At 41.8% G+C, this 5,637-nt stretch overlaps 1 protein-coding gene across 1 annotated transcript in view; it reads right to left on the reverse strand.

Annotated features, from left to right (window-relative positions):
• The window catches only part of LOC118412945 (oxysterol-binding protein-related protein 8-like), a 59,010-nt gene that overhangs the window by 46,342 nt on the left and 7,031 nt on the right, over positions 1-5,637 (reverse strand). The gene's annotated exons all lie outside the window — the stretch shown is intronic.

Genomic DNA, 5,637 nt, shown 5'->3' on the forward strand with positions numbered 1-5,637 from the left:
GGTTTTTATAGTACATTTAAGAACCTTTTGCAATGAAAACTCTACGTGAGTAACTGTTAAGATGTGTGAGTTTCTCATTACTCACATTTCCACAGACAGCGGCACCTGTACACCAGCGTTCTCCTGCGTTTCATGACACAGCGGCAAAGTCATATGCCGGTCTTGACTTGAGGCTTTGAGTTGTTGACTTAGATTGATTCAAATGTTCTGGGCTCCAATCCGAAGCCGGCCTCAAAGTTGTCGCCCTTGGAAAAACACTCTGTATCTATTTATTCACTCAACTTCTTTGGTGAAAAAGGAGTTACCTAGCTTTGGGTAGGGACTTCCTCTCTGATGGCATATAAAGCTGAAGTCTGTGTAACGCAAACTCCGCTATCCGGAACTTGTAGCCTCCTCCCCGCGGTGTACGGCGGGCCTGAGAAGCGTGATTAAATCAGGCTAATAAAGCTGCACCCCATTTTGAAGAATGATTTCACAACACTAGTCAATAAAAATAGGTGATGTCCTTCCCAGTATGAGTCATCTTCAAACTAAACAGTCTGGTCTTACGCAGCCTGTATCTACTGTACAATACAGGTGTGTTACCTTAAGGTGGCTTACAGGCTGTGTCGAACAAACGGTAATATATGTCTGGGGAGTTTTGTGTGACTCTTTCTTCAGCTGGGTGGTGAATAATGTATGATGGTGTCCCGACAGACGTATCGAGGCTGTCGTGATGAAAGGTCCTGATTATTCTGACACCACGCGACGCGTTTATCACGTGTGTCAAACATGGAAACTAACTGTCATTTTCTTTTCAAACCGTGTTTGACTGTGGTTATTTGGTTACGAATTTGTTGAAAAGTATTGCAATTCTTAAAAACTCAATTTTGAACAAAAGAAAGATGCAGAAATACTGGATTAAAGGTACAGTCCGGGCCATATTTTGTATGTTTTGTAACGAGCACCCGGATTCTTCTCAGACTAATCATAGGTTTGCCTGCCATATTCATGTATCAATAATTATTCATATCAATGGATATACAAGAAAAAAAACAACTGTAACAGAGAGGGGGAAGGAGGCAACATGTTGATTTTGAATGCTTGCAACAAGGCGTCAAAATTTTAGCTATAAACTATAATGTTATTTTTTCAGTTCTCACTTTATAATATATGTTTGGTACAGTAGTTTTCAATATCAAAAGTTTTTGCAGACAGAAAACCTGACCATTTCTTACCATACTTATTCTAGGATAATGACAATGTCAGTTAATACTAATACAATATTCATCTCCAAGTTTGTCTAATCAGCCATTTTGCATCCGTCCCTCCGTCCGACCACCCATTCATCCATGCTTCCATCCATTGTGCAGTTCTGAGCCCAGGCACTAGGGGGCAGTTCTGAGCTTGGAGCACACCCCTTTCTCCTCAAATATTTCGAACCTTCGAAATGTAAAATGACCCATTGCCATTTTACTTTTAGAAGTAATTTGAAAATGATAATTCCTTGTTAACTTTTCCTTTTTGCGGTCAAGCAACTTTTTTTCTTTTCTCATTCTGTTGACTCTCCATAGTCTGTGTTATTTTTTCATCAAAGTAGTAGTATAACCTCCGGCAAAATATTCTTTCTTCAGTATACCTCTTTGTGAAATGCCGGATAGAATTTTAGCGAACTGGCGGGAAAGCTCACGTGCACGCTGCGGGAATTGCTAACTACAGATCAAAGGGATGGGGCGGAGTCACGAATCAGCTTCAACGCGCGCTGTAATACCGGGCCTTTTGGGAGCCGACAGTTGGGTCACATGTCTGACAAACGTATGATGGCTTTACATTCTGATGTTGATTATTTTTCTATCCTCCAAAATAGGTCCCTAAGTGAATTTCTGGTGGTCCCGGCCGTACTTTTTAGTGCCCCGGGCCGTCCGATTGATGTTAATTTCAAGGCCTGCTTTCATCATTGAAACTTTGGAAATGAGCCCTTCAAAGTAGCTATAAAACACGATCTATTACGATGGTGTCTGAGATCTCTCTGAGATAAATCCAGTAATATACCACACAACTGTGACATGTAGAACAGATGAATCTAGATACTAAATGTACCACACAACTGTGACATATTGAACAGATGCTTCATTTTCCAGTGCAATGGCAGAACCCGACCCTTACTTGTAACCTGATACAGTTGCCTTTTACCCTGATTAAAACTGAACATGGCCATGACCCGGGGTGAACTTGGCCAGGGTTAAAAAGACAGAATATTGCAAATGAAAGGAAATATGTTGCACTGTTTTATTATCATTTTAAGTCTCACCAAAACCATAAACTCCTTTTCCTCAAAAATCTCAATACTTAAATCTTATGAATGTGAAAATTGATATAAAGTTGAATATTGTATCACAGTGCATTTTGGCTATAATACGTTATAGCGCCATTCTCATTCTCTATAACTAATCTATATCTAAGGCGATGCAAATTAAACAACTTGTTTCTCCAACATGGATGGAGAGAAAATAGGTCACACAAACAAATTTGGGTTCTCTCTGCAGTTTTAGATTCATTGCCTTGCGTTTCCTGAAAACACCTTACTATAGTACTAATCAAAATGTTGTACACTTGATGAAATACCATGTGCTGAGACAAATGGGTGCTTCTGTGGATGGGGGGTGAATCGGAGTCCCTAAGGCAGACTTCAGCGTAGTGCTGCCCGGTGGGTATCGACGGTCCTCCAGTGTCAGGGAAATGCTCCACACGACCTTGAGTGGCCAACACTCCAGGAGAGACGACGGAAGGCCAGAATGGTCACCTTTTATAAGTATCACACGGGTGAACTAGCTATTAATTGCAAGTCAAGCCCCGCTCCTGCACCACAAACTAGAAGTTCACAATCGACCCATCCCGCAGCATATAAGGTACCCGCTAGTAGAACACAGTATAGGCAAAATGCCTTTTTCCCACGTACAGTCAGGGAATGGAACAGCCTCCTGGAAGAGGTGGCACTGTCGCCATCCCTGTCTGTATTCAAATCCAGAATATAATCCCCCTCAGTCTGCGCAGTGGACCTCTCCATGTTTGTTACGGCTGCAGAATCCTCAAAAAGATGAGGTTGGCAGCCTTACCGAAAGAAGAAGAAGAGACTTAGCTTCATATCGCACATTTGTATCCCGAGCTCTTGACTATGGATGGCTTTTCATTTCAGTCCCTGCCTTCAAAGAAGTCAAAACCCTTTCACTGTAGTGCTGAACCATCAGATACATCTGAAGAACTGAGTTCTTTTACTTTTCCATGTATATTTTATGCATACTTACAACTACCCTGAATTTTCAAATAAAGTTATGGTACTAATTTCACAAATTTACTTCTGTAAGAAACCTTCACATTAAGCATTTGTGAAATAGTATCAATAATAGATTTCTGCTTTTTGTGGGTGGCATTCAGCATTTGGGAAAGAGCACTAATATGGTAGTAAAACACTCTCCATGTCCAGTGGACTAGCACCTTCTGTAGCAATTGCACAACGTCAGGTGGCCCAAGGGCTACTGGAATAGAGATGGTGGGTGGTGAGGACTTTGACTCTTGACTTTTAAGTTAACGGCCTGGTGGGCAGTTGTGAACCATGTCTCCATCTGAAGGTCATCTGACAGTCATCCTCTCCTGGATATAAAAGGACCATTTGGCATTGGGGAAAGAGCACTAAATAAGGTAGTAAACCATGCTGTCCACTTCCAGTGGACTAGCCCCTTCTGTAGCAATTGCACCATGTCAGGTGGCCCAAGGGCTACGGGAGTAGAGATGGTGGGAAGGACTTTGACTCTTGACTTTTACGTTAACGGCCTGGTGGGCAGTTGTGATCCATGTCTCAATCTGAAGGTCATCTCACAGTCTGCCTTTCCTGGATATAAAAGAACCATCACCACAGGCTGTGCAGGCAGTAATGTGGGGTTATGGGATTCTAGTGTATTATTGGGACTACGGTCACTGGGAGCACTCACTGTGCCAGCTGCCCGGACACAGAGACTGAGAAGGTCATTTCTGCACCAGGCCATCCGCCTGTATAACAAATCCTCTTAATGTTACTTAGTGTGTAGGACGTTCCTGTCCTTACTTTATCGTTCTTTGTAAGGCATTACGTACAACTTTGTTTTAGGTGTTTCTGCGTCATGTATTGTAATTGTTTATTAATGTTTATACATATATTCTGTATTCACCATGTAACAAGTTGTAAAATCAGTGATATTCAGTTTGTCTTTTTACTGACTGCGATGCTGATTGTTTTTCTGAATAAACTATGAATAAACTAAATATAAAGGTGCGCATCACGGCTTATTGGGGTCTTCACTTCAAGCTGTTTGTCATCAAGCAATTCAGACGCAGAACATCCAGGTTTAGAGGCATTGCAATGCTGTTTCTGGTCAAACTGATGAGTAACTAAGAGCCATCATTTGTCTGTTTGTTAATGCAGCATACATACTGAAGGGAGCGTATAATGGCTTATTTGGGGTCTTCACTTCAAGGTGCTTGTCATCACACAATTCAGACACAGAGCAACCTTTTTTCAGAATCCAGTACTATAAACCAAAACGCACGAGTGGCTCCAAGGGCCTTGTTTTGTGGTGAACTATATTATTTAGAATAAAAAAAACATTCAAAAGCACTGCTATGCCATTTCTGGTCAAAGTGCTGAGTAACTATTAGTAAGTGCCATCATTTGTCTGTTTGTTAATGCAGCATACATACTGAAGGCTTTAATACCCTACATCATGCTTCAATGGAGTCCTGTCAGTGGCTGTTATAGTGTGGTATTCTGATTGTGATTTTGTTGTGATCTTATCAACATTTATTGAGGTAAACCAGTCATCCGTTTATCCATTCCGCAGCCTGGCTATGAAAGGGAATAACTCCGAAGGTGAACTGGCTGTTTATGGTTTGTCAATGCAGTGTACGTATAGGAGGCTTTAACATTGTACGTCATGCTTTAGTTCAGCCTGTCAGTGGCTGCTATAGTGTGGTATTCTGGTTGTGATTTTGTTGTGATCTTATCAACATTTATTGAGGTAAACCAGTCATCCGTTTATCCATTCCGCAGCCCAGGAATAACTCCAGAGATGAACTGGCTGTTTTTGGCCGGGACTGATCCCTGCAGCCTGTCTGATTGTACAGAGCAGGGTTCTAGCTAGTGCATTTTAGCGTAGTGGGCCACTACGCTAAAAGTTTTGACCCGAACGCTAAAATAAGGGCCCCTACGCTAATTTTTAACTAGTGTAGTGGTGCTTTGCTGTCATTTGCTTGTTCAACAATGACTAATAAATGTCTGAACAATGACTAAAAATGATGATATGCCACTCAAAACTGACCCCAAAATCCTAACTTTTAACTCTACATCTTCAAATCTCACCGTGGAAGGACCAAGACCCCCCCTTCCACACCAATCTCCTGATAAGTCGCTTTGCTACCATGCCATTCCCACTACGCTAAAATAAAATCCTGGCTAGAACCCTGCAGAGTGCAATCAGTGAGACGGAATTCCTGCAAGAGATCTTCACGAGGTGCCAAATCCTGTATGGAATAAACCCCATAATGTCAGCATTCATTGCCCTTCCACAGGAGATAATAAAGGGTTAATGCCCCGCCCCGAGGTGTATATGGTGAGATAATCCCTGG

The sequence above is a fragment of the Branchiostoma floridae genome, chromosome 4 (genome assembly GCF_000003815.2).
Source record: "Branchiostoma floridae strain S238N-H82 chromosome 4, Bfl_VNyyK, whole genome shotgun sequence".
In the NCBI taxonomy this organism is placed as follows: Eukaryota; Metazoa; Chordata; class Leptocardii; order Amphioxiformes; family Branchiostomatidae; genus Branchiostoma; species Branchiostoma floridae.